Source organism: Malaclemys terrapin, chromosome 8 (assembly GCF_027887155.1).
Source record: "Malaclemys terrapin pileata isolate rMalTer1 chromosome 8, rMalTer1.hap1, whole genome shotgun sequence".
NCBI lineage: Eukaryota > Metazoa > Chordata > Testudines > Emydidae > Malaclemys > Malaclemys terrapin.
The window spans coordinates 12,596,763-12,618,945 of NC_071512.1; the positions used below are offsets into that span (position 1 = coordinate 12,596,763).

Consider the following 22,183-nt stretch of genomic DNA (forward strand, 5'->3'; position numbering starts at 1 on the left):
TCCCTCAACGTGTTATCAGAGCAACAAGCGTGAAAGTTGAGGTGAAAAACACAGGGCTGTCACACAATAGTTGCTTAGGAGAAATTCACAATCAACTTCAATATGATTTGTAGATGACTTTTATTTAATGCTGGGTTTTTTCCTCTAAGAAATGGTGTCAGTCTCTTTCTGAAGTGTAACTCTATAGAATATATCTTTGTCATGAAAAGCCTGAGCTCTGGCCTGTTAATCAGGAGACAAGTGCAGGGGAATTCAGCATATCTTGTCACAGCATATGCTCAACTCATTGGAGTCACTCTGAGTTTAGGGCACTGAATATCCCCTAATATCAGAAAGCTTAAACACCATATTACATGCATATGATACTTGTGCCACTTTATAAGAGATGGGTGTCAAACCCATTCTGTGGCGGCAAGATATAGGCACAAATTGTGGTGTCACTGGGCCATTTCATCCTGGCTCTGCTGGGGTAGCGTCAGCTGGGTTCCCCCACACAGAATTCTCTGCTCAGTTGGGCAGGGGCTGAGTTCTCCTTGCGCTGAAACAGACCCTAGCTCACATGAAGACAGGAACTGATGGTCCAGGGACATGGGAAAGCCTAACCTGCCAAAAGAGGAGGGGTGATGATAGGCAGCTCTTGTGTGATCACTCCCTGCCAATACCAGCTGAGGACATGGGGGGAGGGGGGGAAACAGATGGGTATGCCTAGGGCTCTGGATGGTCTTAAACCATCCCTGTGTGAAGAAGGCCACAATTCCATTTTTAATTATGGTCCTCGGAATAAATTAAGGACTCCACATTCACCTCAATCCACAGCACGTCTCCCCAATGTCCCTAAAAACATGGCTTTGATGTTGTAACTAAACTTTTTAGTTGCCCTCCTTATTCATTATATGCATTGTTGTCACATTCTGCATCGTTCAGTAGGAAAATATGCTCTCCGGAAGGAGCACAACTATTTCTTCCCTTTGGTTCTCTTCCCTTCCCATCCTCCTTGCTCTATTTCTTCTTTCTGGGTTCTCTAGGGTGACCAGACAGCAAATATGAAAAATTGGGACAGGGGGTGGGGGATAACAGAAGCCTATATAAGAAAAAGACCCCAAAATTGAGACTGTCCCTATAAAAATCGGGACATCTGGTCACCCTAGGGTTCTGCCTCTGCATTTCCTTCCTTACAGCAATGTCCAATTCCCACCCTCCATGGTTGTGAGTTTTGCCTTGAGAAGGTTTCTTTCCTCCCTGCTTTTGTTTGTTTGTTTAGAAATAGCAGTGGTATCATACCTGGTTTTCCTGACTTAACTGAAGTTTCAGAGAAACTATGAGCTTTCTCAGCCCTTCATCGAAAGGGCGGGATTGCAGAATTTTAGCAAAATTGCCTTTTCTCTCAAGTGCTTCTCCAACAGATCTTTCCAGAGAAACAGAGTTTTAAATAGTCTGAATAAAAGTCACTCTCCTACACTCTCACTCAGTCAGGTTGTCACTAGCATGGTATGTGTGAGGGCATAGTCCTACCAGTCCCTTAGTTACCTTTACAATTTTCCAGACAAAAACAGGAAGAGGTAAGACCTGAATTTCTAAAGTATTTTTTTTATTTATTTTGAAACACACACCCCTGCCTGCACCCTCCTCTCTGCTGCTTTGTACAGCCTAAAAAAGCAAACTAAAACAACCAAAGGGGGGCACTCTCCCTTTTGCTGGTTACCTTTAAGAGAACAAGCACTCCTCTGCACAGTGTCAGCCTTTTGGTCTTTACGCCCCTACAGGTCTTGCTTAAACATACAAGTTGCACCAGTTTAACCTAAATTGGTTTAAAAATTATTTTGTTATAGTGGTGCAAACACCTGTGTGGACAACACTTATAACAGTTTAAAACTCAGAGTGGTCTAGCTTGCACCTGGCTGTTGTCTACATGGGGACATGGCATTGGTGTAAATCAATGTGTGGTTTTAAAATAAATTTAGTTAAACTGGTGCAAAAGCATGTGTGGACCTGTGTATTTTGGTTTAGGGCTCGTCTACATTACCTGCTGGATCGACAGGCAGCGATCGATCCAGCGAAGGTCGATTTATTGCGTCTAGTCTAGACATGATAAATTGACCACCGAGCACTCTCCCGTCAACTGCGGTATTCCACCAAGGTAAGAGGCGCAGGCGGAGTCGACGGGAGAGCGTCAGCCATCGACTTACCGCAGTGAAGACACCGCGGTAAGTAGATCTAAGTACGTTGATTTCAGCTACGTTATTCACGTAGCTGAAGATGCATAACTTAGATCGATTTCCTGCCCCCTGGCCCCCCAGTGTAGATCAGGCCTTAGTTTAAGTCAATTCCTGAAACTGAAATAAACCTGGTTTAAACCAAAATAAAAGTAGCCACTGAGCAAGTCTTTTGCACCAATTTAAGTAAATTGATTTAAAAACTGATTTAAGTTAAGCAATGCAATTTCTCTGTGCAAGAAAGGCAAAGGCCTTGCAGGTGCAAGCTAAATCTATAAAGACACGTTTAAATTGATATAAAGATGCCCCCACACAAAGCTTCACTAGTTTAACCAAATGGTTTAACATCACACCTTTAGTTAAACTGGTGTAACTTTGTGGGTAGACCAGGCCTTTGTATACAAATTAATGATACTCTAGATTTTTGTATTAGGAGAGGGATGACACCCCCTCAAGGTTAAGTTGTACTTGACTCCTTTATTCTCCATTCTTCATCAGTTTACCTGGAATTCTCTGCTGGAAAATACATGGCAATGGGCCCCATTTGCAAGATGTATATTACATCAATTATATTTTCTCCCATGAAATAACATCACTGTTGGCCCAATCCTCAGCTGGTGTGAACTGGTGAAATAATTGGAGCCACACTGTTTTACACCCGCTGAGGATCTGGTCCACTGGATTCTGTGTGATAGAGCTGCATACCTACAAAATTTCTTGACCATGAGTTGAAAGAAACAGGAATTTGCTACACGAAATTGGTAGAGCTTAACACCACATCAATGCAGACTGCAGTTTGGAAGGAGGTGCAGGGGGAGAAAGGTCTTTGAGTTTGTATTTAAATGTAAAATTGCCAATGCCAACCACATACTAAAAAAAACAAACCCACTGGTTGGCAGCAGCAATTAATTTCTCAACTGAAACTTGACCAGCCCAACTGTGCCCAAATGTTTTAATTTGCCTACTGCTACAATATGCAAGGGAATTGGCAGTGATATATTTGCAATTAAAACCAAAACTGGCACAGAAATTGCAAAGCTGGCAGAAGAGCTAATCTGCCTGTCATGATCACAAGATTAAGTGTTTATGCATTTGCTAATTACCAAAGTACTTAGTTCAGAAGGACTTATACAACAGAATAGTTAGTGGGAACTGCATCCATGAAACTAGCCCATCTAGGGTCCATACATGCCACTTAAGACACTAGTTTGTTTGGGGGAGGGGGGAATGCAAGTGGAATGGCTGTGAAAGGGGAACTCCATTTCATCTGCACACCAGGATGGAGGGGAATGATTAAACTTGGTGCCAGCCCTAAGTAGGCTGGAAGGGATGGGATGATGGGGGAAATTGCAGTTACATGGCTCCAGCACCCTTAACATCCTATATAAGTAGCATGGGAAGGGTGACTGAAAACACCACTCAAGCATATAAATTACAGCAGCATGCATGGATGGGGCCCATAGCCTTGCCCTGGGCTTGGGGTGTGGATTATACAGGCTTTATGGGTGAAATGACTGTCACCAATAAATAAATTAGCACCTAGTTATTCACAATCCATCCATTCCTCACATACTCAGAGACAAAGAGATGTTGAATGTGCTTCCATTAGGTTCAGAAGGACCAGCAAGTTACATTCCATACTGTATGTTGTTGTGTATTGCAGCTAACCATGAAAGACACCTCACACACATATTGCCCATGCAAGTGGAATCTTACAAGTTATCATCAAAAAAATGGGAGGGGGTGGGGAAATGGAGAGAAGACTTTAAGAAAAAAAAAAAAAACACATATCAGTATGAGCGTGTTAGAACTAGAATAGCCTTCTCCTCTCCAGCAATGGCATGAGGCACCATGAAGAGCAGCTCTCAACTAAGGAAAGCAGATTAAGGAGACTATTGGATAATACGGTGGTCCCAGAACAAATGTAGTAAAGCGAGGGATCTCTGGTCTGCCTGATGGATCAACAACAGTCTCAGTGAGGAAGTGCAGAGGGAGTTTAGACAAGGATTCCATAAAAGTTAGGAAAGAAAGAAAAGACTGGAAAGTTGGCAAGAGAGAGCATCACTGCAAGAGATACAAAATGCTGCACATTAGATAAGGAGAGTGAAAGCCCTGGAAATGTGGTATTATGATTTTAAACCCTTGGAACTGAAAGACGGAACCTGAGGTGAGATCCAGACTTTCATTGTGCTATTTACAGATCCCAGAACAACTCTGTTTAGAAAATAACAGAACACCACTAGTTGTCACCTTCAGCTCCCAATTAAAACCTCTCCAGCGCATCATCAAAGATCTACAACCTATCCTGAAAGATGATCCCTCACTCTCACAGATCTTGGGAGACAGACCTGTCCTCGCTTACAGACAACCCCCCAAACTGAAGCAAATACTCACCAGCAACCACACACCACTGAACAAAAACACTGACCCAGGAACCTATCCTTGCAACAAAGCCCGATGCCAACTCTGTCCACATATCTATTCAAGTGACATCATAGGACCTAATCACATCAGCCATGCCATCAGGGGCTCATTCACCTGCACATCTACCAATGTGATATATGCCATCATGTGCCAGCAATGCCCCTCTGCCCTGTACATTGGCCAAACTGGACAGTCTCTACGCAAAAGAATAAATGGACACAAATCTGACATCAGGAATCATAACATTCAAAAACCAGTAGGAGAACACTTTAACCTGTCTGGTCACTCAATAACAGACCTGAGCGTGGCAATTCTGCAACAGAAAAGCTTCAAAAACAGACTCCAACAAGAAACTGCTGAACTCGAATTGATATGCAAACTAGATACAATCAACTTAGGCTTGAATAGAAACTGGGAATGGCTGAGCCATTTGTGGTGTTTAGATGGATACAACACCATTACAAACATTGAATCTATCTCCCCATGTAAATAGTCTCAAACTTCTTATCAGACTGTCTGTACTGGGCTACCTTGATTATCACTTCAAAAGTTTTTTCTCTTACTTAATTGGCCTCTCAGAGTTGGTAAGACAACTCCCACCTTTTCATGCTCTCTGTATGTGTATATATATCTCCTCAATATATGTTCCATTCTATGCATCCGAAGAAGTGGGCTGTAGCCCACGAAAGCTTATGCTCTAATAAATTTGTTAGTCTCTAAGGTGCCACAAGTACTCCTGTTCTTTTTGTGGATACAGACTAACACGGCTGCTACTCTGAAATCTGTTTAGAAACTGGGTGAAAAAAAAAACAACAGTATTGCACAGCAGAGAGAGGACAGAATAATAAGATTGAAAAGACATTCATTATACCTTACTGAATGTTCTGGGACTAATGAGTATGTAAGGAATGCATGAATGAAAGGCTGTTCCATTTGTTGATCTAACCTTGGGTGCAGAATACATGGAAAAGATTTCTGTGTGTGTTTTGTGTTTATGAAGCCTTTGCAGAAATCACTGTGAAAAGAGGGAATGCTCAGGAGCTCATGGAAGTCCAGAAAGACTACTGGTGGTGGACTGAAACATATGGAGCCTATGCTTAGTTACAACCAAAAGACCATAATGGGTGGACCATGCCTGTTATGCCCAGAAGACCATGACAGAATGGGCCCAACAGGGTAGAGGTGGTGAAAGCATTTGAGGAAGAACAATAATATTCAGGCTATCACTGGAGCTCGCAAAGGGATGAGCTCTGATGAAATTCTGAAGTAGCAATGGCTTTACTTGCTCTGCTGATGAGGTGGGAAGGACAACTTTTAATGCAAATGATGGGTATTCCACCCAGGTACCTATATGGTGCAATTACAGAACCAGTTTAAATAATTGTTCCTGGGATCATGGAATGTCACATTTCAGGAAATGGGATCCAACACATTGCTTGGAGAAGTTAAGTGTAATCGAGATAATTAGAGCAACATGAAGCATGAGTCAAACTGCTGAGTAGAGCAGTGCTTTAAAACTTGATTCGAAGCGGAGTTTATGCATCTCCATCTGCAAAACGAAGGTTTCTTAAACAAGACTGAATATCCTTAAAATCTGTGCTCAACTCTTAGTACAGGGGTTCAATACATGGGACTCAACACAGAGGTAAATGGGTGAAATTTAAATGGCCTGTGATGTACAGATGGTCAGACTAGATGATCTGATAGCCCCTTTTGACCTTAAACTCTGACTTTAAAGCTGTGGCTAGTTCCAAGAGAGATATAAGGAGGACACACATTTTTAAAGGAATAATTCAACCGCATTTTTCTGAAACACCACTTAGGACCAAATTCCTCTCTCATATCCACATGGGAGTTCCTGATGGGCATTCTGCACCTGTAGGCAGACCCGAATATCAGAGTCAAACTCTGCTGCATGGATCCGAAAGGAGAGTCTTGCCTTTTACAAGACACACACATTGTCTTTTTAAAGTAATCTACAAACCAGTTCAGTAAAAGCTGACTGCATTTGTTTCCACACTGTTAGTTCTGTCCCAAAACTCAGTCCTGGCAACACAATGTTCCACAATAATCAGCCAAATCTTCCCTTCCATGGCTGCGCTCCTAAACCGCCGCAGGGTTCAGCTCATTGAGTTGCCACCCTGTTTTTCCCCTCAGGGGAGGGAAGGACTGCAGCTGCAGATAAGGGTATCTTCAAATCATATGAAGGCCAAAAATCTGTGTGGAAAATCTGGCCTCAGACACACATCTTGGGGGCAAGCCTATCTGTACTTCTGTCTGGTTCGCATAGCTTTTGGCCACATAACTTGCCTGTGCTGCTACTGAGCTCTTGGCAGGGCGCACACCTTACTGCCCTTTGTGCAAAGATACGATGGAAGGAAGATCCTGCCGCAGGAAGCAGCATTAATTTCTGCTGGCTTTTGTGAGTTACCAGGAGAGCTGCTGCTTATGGGAGCTATTCCTCACCCTGACACGGAGACGGAGAGGTTTTAGAGTAGACCAAGTAGACTTCTCTACTCCCCTTTCTGCAAATTCTAGGCCATATCTGCTGCTTGGCTTCCTTCTGAACAGCATCTGGCTAAATGTAAACAGAAATTTGAGGATATAATTGTGCATGGGATGTTCTTCAGAAAAAGAAGCAGATAATTCTTGTTACCTAAATGAAAATAACAGCCATGCTTTTATTTAGAAATGATATAGTCTGTACCTCCCACTTCCTGCTGCTATGAAACCTGCGTGGGGTTTAGGAGAATTTTGCCATGGACAAATTCTGGAGTGTCACTAAAGCTGGCTTTGGTTGATTCCTCCAGCGGTCTGAACTGTGGGAGCTCTCTGGGCCCAGATGAGAATCAATGTGCTGCGACGCAAGAGGTGTCAAGCAATGAGCAGACAGTCTGCGTGAACACATGTGTGCCTGCATGCTCTCACCTGTCGCTCTTGGTCTGAAGAACAGAGAATTAAAAGCCAAAACATAGGCATGATTGATGGCTTTAATATTTTACAAACAGACGTGCTAGCAAGACTCACTTATGCAGCCAAATAACTCCTAGTTCCTTCATGTCTTCAAAATTTGGTTTATATCCAGTTGACAGAGTCCTCTAATATTTTCATTATAAACCTTTCTGTGCCATATGAAAGGATCCTATTTACTTCTGACTTTGCCTCAAGCCATTAACTGACAGACTGGCTGCTAACTACAGTTAACAAATGATTTCCCAGAGATTACAGTTTAAGTAAAAAATGTTCCAAGTTAAACAGGCTTCTTTACAACAAGGAATTTGAATTATGCATCCAGAGGTTTGGTACATGTGTCCAAAAAGTATGTAGTACAACTGTTGAGGTTTTTCTCATCAGCATGTTACAAGCTGGTAAATAAGCAATGATACTTTGTTGTCAGATTAATAACACGGATTTGTATAGTGCATGTATCTTATAAAACATTTTAGGATCACACACTCACAACAACATTTCTATCCAGCTACCACCACCTTATGGAATTTATCATTTATGTTGGAAAAGCTATTTGATTTTTCAAGTGAAACAAAATGCCCATTGCCTGGCGGGGAACAGTGGTTTGGAGCCACCTGCAACTTGCTGAAGGATTATGAAGTTACAATTTGTTTAATATTCAGAAATACATGCTGTAGAAAGCAACAGTAGGTTTTTTTTTTTTTAAAACCGTTCTGAGTATTTCTAAAATGCCCATCACCTTAGTAGGTTGACAATGGGTTTGGGACAAGATATTTGTTTTTAAATTTGACATGGCTTTCCTTTCAGTGCTTCCAAAACACCTTATAAAACACTGAATAATTAAACCTCAAGGAAAACTGCGGCACAGAAGTAAAGACCAAATTTCACAGAGGGAGTTAATGTCAGAGCTGGGAGAGGACACCGGTTCTCTGACTCCCAGTCCTGTGCTTTATTCACAAGACCATCCAATTTCTCTTCCACAAATCTTGGTAACATCCTTCACTACTTACATGACTTGAACATTCTCCATTATCCCATATACAATTTCTGTACTAATGCACATTCATTAGATAGTTACATGTTGTGCCTATCAGGCAAAGCGCCTGGTGCCCTACATTAATAAGATCACTCAATTACAAATAAATAAATATGAACACCTTACTAGAACCTAGATGCTATACACAGAGGGTCAAATCCAGCCTGGTGGAAGCAGGCACAACTCCTTTGAGTGTGTTTCATGGTTGGGATTCACAGTTCATGTATTTGCTTTTGCATTTTTTTTCCAACTTGTGCCAAGAGCGACACACCTAGCAACCATTTTGAAAGTCATTGTATCAATGACACCAGCTTCTGTGCTGGACACCTCTGCCTGCACACTTACTGAAGCCAAATCTGGTCTCATTGTTTATCCTAGTATGCTACCTTAATCCCTTAGAACATATTTTTTATTTACATGCACTTCTGTCCTTTCCCACAGTCTGGGAAACAGTTTTCACTATTCCTGCAAACGTCCACAGTTCTTTGCAAGAATTGGACTTGACTTGGCAATAACCATGGGTTTTGACTGAATTATAAGTTAAGTCACAAACAATTTGGTTTCTAGTATTTGAACAAATGGACTAACATGTGACTTAACTTCATTATGCAGGCCTATAATGTAATCATCATTGGTCTCACCTGGCAATGTTTTCAGGTGACACTTTTGAATGTTTTGCCATCCTTTCCATGCTCCCAGTGGATTGTAGATCTTCCCTCTTCAGCAGTGTGGAGGATTCCACCCTTTCCAACTTCTTTGCAATACCAACTGCTTCCATTAAAAAATTGGAAATGGTGCAACCTGCTCTGTCCAGGTTTCCTTCCAGCTGAGGGATTTGGGCACCTTAATTATCTCCATTTTACCAGAGATTTCACTTTCTTCTGACACCATATAATAACAGTGTGACACACAAGTGTTGGTAAAAGTCTGATCTTCACTTCCTCCCTCCAGTCACATGACAGAAGTTAGTCTCTGGGGCTGGATCTCAGCTCTTTGTTCAACTGTAACTTGTATACCAGATATGTGGCCACCTCCCCATCAAGTATCCTGTGTCAAACAATTTCTACTGTTTGCTTCATTTCATTTTTTTAAGCCTGTGTGTGAGGTGAGCAGGTTGCACAATCATTCTACTCTATTTGTCTTCATCATGGTAGCCAAAAGAGTAACTGTCACAAAAGTGAAGATCAAAGTCTTATTTGTGAGACAGTTGGCCCTAAGGGTGTAATGCAATCCCCTGTGTTAGGTGGAATGTGTTTAAAACTGCTCAAGTGCTTATTAGTTTGCAATGGTCTCACCTGCTAGTGGCGGGAAGTCTAAAAAAGGAGAAATGCAGTGGTGTTGTAGCTGTATTGGTCCCAGGATATTCAAGAGACAAGATGGGTGAAGTAATTATCTTTAATTGGACCAACTTCTGTTGGTGAGAGAAGCAAGCTTTCAAGCTTATACAGAGCTCTTCTTCAGGACTTGAAGAAGAGCTCTGTGTAAGCTTGTCTCTGTAACCAACAGAAGTTGGCCCAATTAAAGATATTACTTCACCTACTTTGTCCCTTCAAAAAGAGAGAGAGAGTCAGCTATAAGGCAGTGGAATAGTAGAGGCCAAAGTTGTTTAGGTTTTTTTGTTTTTTAAACCAGAAAATCATGAGTTAAATTCCCACTATGCAACATAGATTAGGTTTAGCCAAGACCTATTGTGTTCATTCATATATGTGGGCTGGACTTAAATCCTTACCAAAAATAATGATGTCTCAATTTTTTATACAGTCTGTAGTACTATAGGGACCTGATCCTCTAGGCACTATGGCAATACAACTAATGTAATTTTAAATATATTACAGTCATACCTTTGCAAGCAGGTTTACAATGTTTCTAGTTACACAATAATGTCAATCAACGCCAAACTCTGAAAACTGTAATTTGATGTAATGAGCAACTCTATCTTTCTTTTAAATGCATGAGTAAAATTGTCTCTACGTTAACTCTTGCATTCAAGTGCCACTAAGAACTTCCAATATTCAAACGTAGCACCAATCTAATATGTATTCTTTAGTGGGTTCTGCTCATAATAAGTAACCCCCAAAGTTTCCCTGTACCAGGCCAGTGGAATGGCAGGAAAACTAGACACACTTATATTGCCAAATGTGACCTTGGTCTCAGCCATGAAGTCAGGTCATGAGTCTTTTAAGGAACTACATTAGCAACACCTAACAGTTATTTGATGGCACTTGATTCTCCAAACTTACTGAAGGCCTGTAAAAATTCAACAGCTTGAATAAAAATTGTAGACAATGTTACCACTGGAAAGGAACTCTGAAGCTGGACGTGGGACAAGATTTACCCTTTAAGTTAAAACGCAATTTGAAAGCTGAATAAAACTCCCACCGTGAATCCCTTAAACTTATATTTCCTAAAGACTTTGTCTGCTATACCATTAGAACCACAGTTACATCTGATTTTAATGAAACTTCAGACGTAATGGTTTTCATGCCAGCTATATAATGCCAGCTATTTTCATGCCAGCTATGGTTTTCATGCCAGCTATTTTCTTGAACACCCTATTATTTTGTTTGATATCTCCAAAGCTTTTCTCCCAATCCCATAAGCAAACTAACTTTTAGGGAAATAAATAGTTTCCAGTGGGTTTAGAGGAGACATACAGTTAAAGGTAGGGATGGGCTTAAGTCACATTCAAAACACCCCCATTCAAAATGTGAAGATTCTTGGATCCATGGTCCAGATCTCTACTTACAAAAGACAAATTAAATTACAGATCAACACCTACATTGCAAACTTTTTTTAAAAAAGAAATACCCTTAAAATAGTGAGGATTTTTTTTAAAAACGGGGGAAGTTCAACTTGTAATGTAAATTGACCTAACTTATTGTTTTCCATGGAGCTATGAGAATTTATATTAGCTGAGGATCTGCCCCTCAAATTCCAAAGGTTGGAGATTATAAATTCTCAGGCTTCAAGGCATAAGCCAAGCTCTAACTGATGAGGTTAAGAAGAAGCTTTCCTTTTGGACAAGTTATTCCATAACTGCCTACTGGTGACTTTCTTGCACATTCCTCTGAATACTAAACAACATGGTCTGATTAGGCATGGCAGTTCTTAAACCTAGAGCACTAGGTAAGAATATAAGTTTTGACAGCCACACGTCTAAATATCAGGCAAGTACATGCTTTGCGTCTATGACAAACTGAAAACTTAATAAACCATACAAGAAAAATATGACTGTTTAAGAAAATTATATTGACAATGCCTGTGAGAAGAACTTCCCTATTGAGGGGAAAAAAGAGAGGAATAATTCAGAAGAATGGTGAAAGGAGAACACAACAGCTGATGTTTTCAAGCATTGAGGCTGTCAAATTGATGACAAGGAAAGAGTTTTCCTGTGAGAAAGCAAATCTCTACTGATTACCCATTTTTTCGATAAAACTAGTCAGAGGAGCAGGAATAAAAGCAGAAAGAAAAGGCAATAGATGGAAGACTATTTATGGGACAATAATGTCCCGTTGCTAAGTGTATTCAAGTCAGAGCACTCTGTGGGTGTGCATGCATGTGGATTTCAACGCAACTATTTCATGATTGCCGAAATTACTACTAGCCAGCATCCTCTGTGAATGGCTATTTTTAGGACCCAGCTTTTCATGTGGTATAATGATGTGGATTTTACAAGAGTATTTATAATGTGTTTCATATGGTGTAGAGTCCTGCTCAAATTGCTTTATATCAGAGAAAATTTAAGAATTTTTTTCATTTCTTACTTTATATTATTGCTTCTGCTTCAGATTTAGGGTTAGTATTTGTTTGTGATAAGTGACAAAATTGGTTGTCATGGCATTTCATCAAATCAACTCATGAGCCCAGAAAACGTTAGTAGGGACCTGAAAATCTGCTTGCCACTTAGTGTTCTGATTTCAAAGCCCACATTGCCACCTGTTGTAAGTTATGGCATGAAACCACAGTCCAAAGGCCAGATTTTGATCTCCATTATACCAGTGTCAATGAGGTTATGCCTGCCAGTGTAACTAAGAGCAGAATTTGGTCCAATATCTAAACAGCAAAGTCATATTAAAGAGGTTGGATGGAGAACATTTTTCAGCAGGAAACGACTTCTTTTCTCCTTCAACTTACATGACACAAAAGCATGTGCTAGTAATTTCCAGGATGCAATATTTTATGAGATCCAAATCATTAATCGTTCCATGCCATAGAACAGGAACTAATTTTCACTTGATAGGCTTAGGAGATTTTATCTCCCAAACATGAAAACAATATCTGTAGGACCACTCTTCTGTTAGAACACAGGTTCATTTCAAGAACCTTGCGTGAAGAACATCAACTAAACAATTATTTTAAAAACATGCTCATTTTGTTGCCCTTTTGCCGAGTCAATAATATTTTGTGATTCTAGCCTCTCACGTTTTCCTTTTTGTGTATGTCACATCCCAGAAGAATCTCTGTTTCCACTAACATATGCCATTCCAAAGAATAAACCACAGGAGAAAATAAATTCAGCATACAGCATAGGGTTTGAATCACGTTTTTAAAAAATATACTTATTTGGTCAGTCCATGATTACTGTGTGGCTCTTTTACACAGATGTGTATTTTGTGTATACAGTTCAAACGGCTCAGCAGAACAAAAGAGACACTCAGTGTTTTTTGCCTAACATTTGATCAGACTTCAAACTATTCTAAGTGGATGTGGAAAGTGCTCTAGATTAAAATATCTAGTTTTAGTTTGTAGTTAAAACCTCCCATGTTAGTTTTTAAGAGAAGACTAATTTTGGGATCGAGTAAAACAAAATGGACCAGATTCTTTGGTGCAGCTGAGCTGTGCTTAGCACGGGACCAGAGGTTGGGGGTGTCAGCCATCTTAGTGACCCTTTAATCCTGAGCTTCTGGCCAGTTTGACAGTCTTTGTACCAATGGCGCCAAGAGGCCATTTTGTCAGCTGGAGCTTGCCAGAGTATGGATGCACACTCCAACCATGACCCCTTTCCTATGTCACTGAAATACTAGAAAACAACTCTGATTTGGAAGGAGAGAGAAGACCAGAAACAATCACAAGATAATTAGATACCTAGAAACATTGCTGAGTGACCATTTACACCAATGTCATATTAACAATAATACTAGATCATCACAGAGGATTAATTAAGCCTTCTAGTCAATAATTGCAGCAGTCAGTCAGTCATAGATCCTCTAGAGAATTTTTTTAATACTCACCAATACATATGAAATGACTCATCACAATAACTAGGCTTTGACGGATTAGATTTTTATCTGTAAATGTCAGTAAAACGTCAATTTCTCCCCCACCCACCCCCTACAAACTGATGAAAAATATTTCCTCTGATGATTGAAATTTAGTTATAGGCAAAAAAAAAAAAAAATGCTGCTTGAGAAGTTAGTTTGATTTAAAAATATTTATTTGTACAGTTTGACATGTGCTGTTGACAATTTGTGTTTTAACAATTAAAGCTTTAACTTTCTGAATCTCAACATCTGTCATTAATTGTCTGCACCCCCATTCTGGCACCCTTCATAATTTCCCACAACTGTGAATTTAAATTGATAAAAATAAATGCATAAAAAAAACCTGATATTAGCTGTTGAAATTATTTAAAAAAAAATTGAATTCTGCAAAGCCTATCAATGCAGCAGCTATCTCCTTTTAGAATCATCATGTTATATGCATTTTATCCTTTGACACTTTCTAATAGTTCAACATGTATCACGTTTATATTTAAAAAAAATTATGCACCAAGAATATCTGTAACTCACTTTATTTCTGACTTGAACTAAACACTCCATATATCAGGTGTGGAGAAAAGAGAAGCAGATGGGCTTCCTAACTAGAGGTACCATTGCTCAGAGCTGAACCACAAAGGGCCTGTTCAAAGGCTTATCCTTCCTGGACAGTCAACTGCTTCCTTCTCACTCAATGACTTACATCTACAAGTTAAGTTAGGTCCAGTTTCTGTCATCCTTACTCACATTAAGTAGTATCTCACTCTGAGTAATCCCACTGATTTCCATTAAACTACTCAGCTTGAGTAATGGTGGCAGAATTTGGCCCTCAGTAGCTTGGAGTATGGTGTTAATTCATAAACCTCTAAATGCAAACAGACAGAAAACAGTGGGTCTCTGGGGTGATTATGCGTCACATGGTGAGGAGAGACCAATGCACAGTCAGAGATATTTGGCCAATTTAGTTTAGAGGTGACTGAGAAAAGGCCTTTGGATCCTCAAGACTCAAAAGTATATGATGCTGTAATTTCCTTTACAAAAACAAAGTAGGAGCAGGTAATACTCATAAAATGTACTGAACTGGTCGGCTTAGTCCTCAGTTTACGCACACAATAGTTTTGATGCAGACAGCAAGAGGCACCAAGCGTGCCTCAGCACTAACATAGCAGGGTGAGAAGACATTCCATTATCCAGATCATCCAGAACTTGCTGTCTGCTGGGACGGGTCACCAGTCAGCTCAACATCAACAGTGGCTTTTATAATGCAGGCACAAGTCCATCAGGAACTGGACTGAGATGACAAACTGCGAGGAGTTAGTGCAGTAGCCTATCAGATAGTAATGGTCCTTAGGTCTCTATGATCCAGCTAGATCAGAATTAGCAACAGCTCTGTAGCCCGTTAAAAGTCCTCTGAGTCATCAAGTCCTCCTATTGAACCTTTGTTCCATCTTCCAGATCCTGGAAGATTAATAAGCAAATATCATGGTATAGCTTTTTTTTTTTTTTCTTGAGGAACTATTTGAAGGTAGACAGCATGAAAGAGCCCACGTGGGGATATTCATGAGATCCCACTGTAGCAGCAACACAGGACATTGTGTAGGCTGAGAACTTTCCCCTAGGATGGTGACTCCTTTAAGACTCTGACAAGAGTCATGTACATACTTTACTGCCTTTGTGACCTCCACCCACCACTGGTAAATTGAGGCAACAATATAGAGCACTCTTTGAGAGATGCTGACAGTACCAAGAAAACGCACCAAGATAAAGAAGTAAGCTGCAGTGAGAGAGGCATAAAAAGCTAAAGAATAGCAGCAGAGAATAAAGGAATGAGTATTGTCTGGTGTTGAGTCACTCTAAGCAGTCATGCATCACTGATTCAAGGTAGTAAGTGAGAGGGAAGTTGCAGTTCTGGTGGTGGAAATACAGTACCTCCGGAACCACTACAGCAAAGTACTTTGTGGATGGCCAGCACTACAGCGGAAGTGGCCCATGGCAGAATCAAAGCAACAATGAATGCATGAAACCCTTTCCATCTGGACTCATACCCAAGGCAGAAGTCTTGACTGAATGGCAGATGCACAGACTTTATTACAACTCTCACAAACCCACTCTATCCAAGAAAATATCATTCATCTCCCTACAAAAATACTCACATCATTCATTTAAATTCTATATGAGCAGAGGTAGGGGACGTTGGATTATGAATTTCCTTTATTTTCTCTAAGGCCACAAGTGAATCACTGAAAGTGAAATGCTAAATTGCACTAAAGGAACTTTAAATGTGGGGTCACTGTAATACTTACAGTGCAAATGTAACCAGACAGAACTGTATAGGTGAAATAAGCATGAGTGATAGATACTTCCTTAAAAACAGCTGGTATGTGTCAGTGTACAACTGTAATCTGACATCTTTATACATAGACAGTAAGGATCAGACTTTAATCTTAGGTGTGCAATGCACATAACCGCACCTTGAACGATCTGCTATACTAGCAGATTTTCTAAGATACACAGGGATACAAGCTGCTCATATATCTATTATTAAAATCTGGCCCAGCATAGATACACTATGAAAATAGTAAATATAGTCAGCCATACAGACGTGTTAATGTGTTTGCATGTTTAGTCACATACATGGTTACATGTACAGGTAAACAAGAGAAGCATTCTGCCAGCAACTTTGCACTGAGGCTTTTTATGTGAACACAGAAGTTTAATAGTGTCTGTAAGTTGACTGCAAAAAATTGACTGCAGGCAGAAATGTGTTAGTCTTGAGCTTGGAGCAATACTGTGTTAAAGATTTTATTTTTTAATATCAATTTGCAAAGAGCTAAGTGGTGAGTATTAGGCTGAACAAGTATGTTCCCTTGTTTCAGACACATTGTATCCCTGAAACCTAAAAATCACTTTGTTCTTCAAAGCGAAAGTTTCCAGGACATTAATCATTAACATGGATGAGCCTTGTGAATTTTGGTTTAGGTTTGTTCTTGTTTTTAAAATATTCACACATCTGATTTGGTAACACTTTAACAAACAGCAACAACTATAATCCAACCTGCATGGGTGGTGACTTTAACACATGTCAAAATTAACATAATTACAACTAAATACCAGTAAACTATGTTCATGATTGATGCAACAAATGACAAGGTATCCTATTAAGGAATTGTTGTGGGAGGATACATATACTACACCCTTTAAACATCTGTATACAGCTATTCACAAGCAAAGAGAGTTATAGAAACAAATAAGTTTTTGTATGTGAGATTTTTCTTCAATTTTTTTCAGTCAAAATTTTTTTAAAAGAAAGTTTTATTACCAGGGGGACAAAGGGCAATACCTTGTCATTGCTTCTTATGCAGAACTCTCTAATTTATTTCAAACAGTTCAATTATTTCAAGCACTGCTTCAAATACAATATGGTGGTACAATATGAATCCCCAGAAATTAAATTTTCCTCAGAATATGACCACAGCTGAACCAAACGTAAATAGAATACTTTGGAATCTCTGTCTCTTGATACATTCGACCATCCAACATTTCACTTTGAATATAAAGAACTATTTTCACCCTCATCTGATCTCAAGCAAGGTGAAGAGCTAGAAGATGTTGTTTGGTCAGGGGAGAGCAAAATAGTCATCTGCCGGCCTGCTCGGATGTCCCTTGGCCAGGGAGTTGCTCAACTATCGCCTTTCCCTTCAAATGACAGAAGCAGGATAACTGGTGTTGGCATCTGCAGGGGAAGAACACTGTCCCACTAGTGCCCAATAGTGTGGCACCTACCGTCAAGAGAAACTGATTGAAATCATGATGGCACCACCGATTTCACTCAGCAGCAGGCACTAGTGGTAAGGCACAGAGCTACTTTTCCTTTGCAGCTGCTAGTCTGAGCCAATCTATCTAATCAGGTATTTATATGGCCCTGAGCATCTAAAGAGATAGATAGTGACACATTATGATTACACTGAACCCAAGAAGAGTTTTGCCATTGATTGCAATAGGCCCAGAATCTGCCCCTAACATTTTTTAAATCTCAAACCATTACAATATTTGCACCAATGGGAATGTGAACCGAAAGTTCCAGATTTAAAGTATATTTGAGTAGCTCACTGAACTACATTTACACATTATTTGTTGGCCACTTCTTGTAATACTTCTTTTCTGTTCATATTCTGGAGAGTTAGGGATCAATATTTTGCGATGTGATACTTTGGCACAGCAAGTGGAGGGAACTTGCCAGGAACAGGATACGATTTTCAGACACTGAGAAGGCAACTTTGCATCTCTGAAGGAAAGGCACTAAAATAGAATTTAGCCCTATCTTGTACTAGTAATGGAGGAGACACAAAACTGACTGGCTTGTCTAGAAAACTCTGGACTCCTCCCAGGTGAAATGGGCTATAGAGGATAATTCTGGGGAGGTTCTTTAGTATGTCTTGTTTGCTTTAAGGAGGATGGACTTCTTTTTTATATTAAGTACATGCTAATGTATTCTAAGGAAGCGGTTAGAGTTTGTGTAGCACTGCCTTCTACTGAATGGAAACTGAACTGGTTCGCCGTGTGCCATAGATGTCATACTGCTAACAGCTAATGGAGATTCTCTTTTAGCTCAAACAGATTCTGATATGATCACATGACTCCTGAGAACTGGGGCTATAGGCATATGCCTTGTGTGGCTATGCCTTAATCCAGCCTTGCCCAAGGTTGTATCCAAACTCCACTGAGAAAGAACCAAATCTGAGGAGCCCCACAGAGTTACAGGGTATTCGATTTTGAAAATCCATGCAATCTTCTGTCAATGGCATCTCACTGTGGTATCTCAAATGGGTGAAGCTTAGGATAGTACTTCTACTTTCCCCCTTCCAATTTGAGCTTTGGTTTGAAGATCTATTCTTAAGTACTTGTAAAGAGATTCTGTAGGGTGTTTGTTTTCCAAATAACTGGGGACACTGAAGCCTCAGTTTGCTGGAGTCCAAAGAATGGGAAAGCCACTCCAGAGTCTTAGCCTTGTATTTGAAAAGCATTAATTATTCCCTAAATTACCTTACAAGCCCACCAAATCCAACTGTGTTGCATGGAAAAGGAAGGCAAAATTTGGCCCCAGGAGTAGATGGTCTGATCCTGCCCAGTTAAAGTCACTGGGAATTCTGTCACTGACTTTAGAAGTGCAAGGTTGGCCCCTACGCACTTCCACTACCACACAGTTAATTTCCTTATTTTATATTCCCATATACAAAATGCAGGAAACTTATCAGTGCTTCTGAAAACCTTTAACTACCATGCGCTACAAGATGTAACAATGTTCAGAAAACTCCCTCAGGCCTAAACTCAATTATACAACCAGAGCAAGAAGAAGATTTTAATCTGAGCAAAGTTTTAACATGTTTGACCTCTACTGTTTGTAACTACCTAAAAGACAGATGTAACTACTAAGGACGCACCTTAATTCGCTTTAAAAGTCATTTGTACCATTTAAAAAAAGGATATACTTTTTTGATTTGATGTTTCATTTGGAAAAAATACTTTCTGAACACATTCATATTCATTCATTGGAAGTTTCATGCAGATTTGTAACTGACAGAGTCTACACCTTCTGTTCTGGGAAAAGCTAGAGTTTTCTCAGAGGATGGAGTGCGGGATTAGTCCCTGGATACACATATGCAGCACCAATATTGACAATGCTAGTCCAGAACACCTTGTGACCTAATACATCCACAATCTGTGCACAGCATGCTCAAACAGGTATCAATATGATTGATCATAATCACATTAGAAGAGCCCTGTCGGTCTATTGCATGGGCAACCTGAATTTGGCCAGAGTGCCAAATAGCTGACCACAGGGCGCTAAAATGAGGTCTTTAGCAGGGGTGCTGGAGCAATTTGTATAATGGGGGTGCTGAGAGCCATTGAACCAAACTGTAAACCCAATATATGATGGAAATTACTTCAAACCAGAGAGTGTGGCAGCATCCCTAGTTCCAGCACCTATGGCCTTTAGCCACCATCTCGCTGTAAAGTGAGAGCAAAACCCATCAACCGGAGCATTCTACTGATGGTGAACTCAAGCACCAAGTCACTTCTAATTCATGGTTCAAGAAAGGCACAGATGCACATAAAAATCAGGATTGGGTGCATTTCAATAAAATGTATATGTATATATGAAACCTACTATGCTATATGAAGTCTTAACAAGAAATCAATTCAAGCACTCCTGTCTATTACTTCAGTTAGCAAACTACGACTGAGCCCTAAAGGAAACTGAAACACAACTGGGGCTAGTGTGAAAATAAATTTTAAAAAATTAACGTTACCACAGTTATGCTAAAGTTGTGACTTGTTCACAAAAGTAGAGACACTCCAAACTAACTCCAGCCTTAATTCACAACACCATGTCTAAGTAAAGCAGGAATCTCCAGACAATATGTAATTTTATAACACACTACAGTGCGGGAGTTCAACTTTCAGCCTTAATTCTGAATGCTCTTGGATCTTTCCAGGATCTTTGATATGCCTGAGGTATATTTTTTTCAATGGTTTAATGAAAAAAACCTCTGATGGTTTGAAAAAGCATTGCCTGGCTCATTCTCTCTTTTCGGGGGGGGGGGGGCAGGGGAGAGGGCGGGGAAGATTACAAAATTCATCCCAGCCACCTACAAATGTTCACAGGAAACCCCAGCTAGAGAAAGCACTTCACTACCAAGTAGATGCACTATAGTGATGTACAACCCCATTCTTCACACATTAAAAGAAAACAAACTCCATTTCCTTAACCTGCCAGAATTTTAATTAAAAACACAATATTTTTCTTTGAGGACAAGTATAGTATCCCAAATCTTCAGTATAATACTGATCACACAGTCAGTGGGAATAACCATCAGATCAAGACCTACTTCTTATAGAACATGGACAGTATTAATATAACCACAAATATAGTAGTAAAAGTACTTACTAGGTTAACTTTTGTATACGTATTTTGTATTATACGTATTGCACCTTCTTTACACTTAAAGGAAGACTAGCAACTGCTCTTTGACTTAAGGAAGAACTCTTCCCATACTTCTTAAATAGATTGCAGATTTTGAGATAGAAAATTAAATCACCATTTCGATCCACCAAACTTAAGGCATTGCACAATCTGTATGGCTTGATTTAAAAGATTTCCATTGATTGTAATGGGCTTTGAATCATGCCCGCTCAGCTTGTCATTTTTCACTCTCTTGATTTCTGTACTGTTTGTTTTACTCTGTCTTCCTCCAACTGTAAACCTGTACTTTTTTACATTAGCGGTGGTGGGAGGTTCCTTAACTGGTTCACTAACCAAAAGCGTATTTCTTAACCACACTGCTAATAAATAGGCTGCCACAGTTTTAACCAATAGAATAAGATCTGCAAAGGGTTAAGATTGATATAAATATTCACAGACTTCTGAAGCATCTGAATAGCTCCTGTGCCAACACAAGTGACAGCTCATCCAAGTTCTGCACCAGGGAGCACAAATTAATGCCATTGTAAAAAACAGCTTTAGTATCACGCTTCAAAATGTGATAGTGAAAGAAGAGCATTATCTGTTAGAGAAATGAGAGGATTAACAGGAACCTGGAGTAATGGGTAGGGGGATAGGAAGCAAGCGACGAGATGCATATACAATGCTCCATATTGGCACTGCCTGGCAAATGTATCATTTATTTTTGTACAATGAAGAAAATTATAAAAACATAGAGGCAGGTCGTCAGCTGCTGTATGCTGACTTTGGTGGAATTACAACTCCACCAGCTGAAGATCTGCCCGGTAAAGTGTAACTGCACTACAGACACAAGTAGATTTAAAAAATAACTAGCCACCACCACTACCCTGTGCAAGCAGTTTTTGTATTCTTACTTTTCCAGTGCTTAGTAGAATTTCAGTAAACCTCAGGTTTACATTAAGGAGGTCAAAATGTATTCTTCAAAATCTTGTAGCAGTAAGAACAAAACTAAAGATGACAACCATATTCTGTTCTCATTTACACAACTCCTCCACGTCCAGAATAATGGTTGAAACCCATGCAATTATTCCAGATTTACAGCAATGCTAAGGACGGCAGAATTTGCCCTTTGTGTTTGTTAGTTGCAATTTCTGTTGGAAACTCTGCTAGAGATGGCTACGGATAGGGATTTTCTGCTAAAACCCCTCCCTAAATAGCACACTATATCAAAGAATTCATTTAGCACAACTTACTGTAAGTACTGAAGTGTATCTAATTACTAGAACTTACTTGATATTTCTTTGCAAAACTTCTGTAAAAT

At 39.9% G+C, this 22,183-nt stretch overlaps 1 protein-coding gene across 8 annotated transcripts in view; it reads right to left on the minus strand.

The window, feature by feature from the left end:
* Window positions 1-22,183, minus strand: part of TCF7 (transcription factor 7) — a 120,416-nt gene that overhangs the window by 96,488 nt on the left and 1,745 nt on the right. The gene's annotated exons all lie outside the window — the stretch shown is intronic.